Below are 951 nucleotides of genomic sequence, written 5' to 3' on the forward strand. Positions count from 1 at the left end.
TATTTTTTATTTAAAAATTTTGAAAATACATTCATCCTGTGCAACTGAACCGGTCATCACGCCAGTTCGAGTCAAAACAACGCGTTCCTAACATCAACTTCAACCAAAATTAAAATTAACCCATCCTGTAGAATTATAGTATGGACATGTTTCGTTAAATTTCAACAAATAATCCACTTGGAATTTCGAAGAAGAATGATGGATACAGACTTGATTTTAACTTTTATCAAATTGACACGACGATTTGACTAATTAATCAGAAACGTGAGCACTGGGTCATTTTATTCAACATGTTGCGTATTAGTAACCCATAAATATAAGCATTGCACGCATATTTAATTTCCTAAGGAGAAGAGATCAGCTAATTTAAAAATCAGAGTATATTTAATTATTAGATTATATTTTATGTCCGTGAGTTTAAAATTTTTTTTATTTTAACTTAATAAGAGATTATAAATACTTTTAAACTATTATATATAGCAATAATAAGGAGAGATTAGAAGAATGTTAAAACATTTTTTGATTTCGTGATAAAATTATAGTATGGACAAATGAGATTGAGTAATTCTCTCAATTCAATTTCAATCTATCCATTTTATTTTCTATTCCAATTTCAATTTATATTTTTCATTTAATTTCAATACTTATCTTTTTGTTTATCCCTTTTTTCATATTATTTAGTATCAAACTTCAGGTATTAAATTAATTTTTTAATCTATATTTATTCTTACGTCCTAAAAAAAAATTTCAGTGTCCCTCACATCTTTTTTTATGTCCTTATTGTCCTTTCTTTCTTATGCCCCCATAAAAAAGAATTACTACATCTTCATTGTTCTTGCGTTGTATTCTTCTATTCTTGTGTTCTTTATTTACATCTTTCAATTTTTGCTTTTCAAATTGAACAAAAAAAAAAGTGTCTACATGTCAAGATGTTAATTTTCTTGTCGTGTA

The sequence above is a fragment of the Arachis ipaensis genome, chromosome B08 (assembly GCF_000816755.2).
Source record: "Arachis ipaensis cultivar K30076 chromosome B08, Araip1.1, whole genome shotgun sequence".
Classification (NCBI taxonomy): Eukaryota; Viridiplantae; Streptophyta; class Magnoliopsida; order Fabales; family Fabaceae; genus Arachis; species Arachis ipaensis.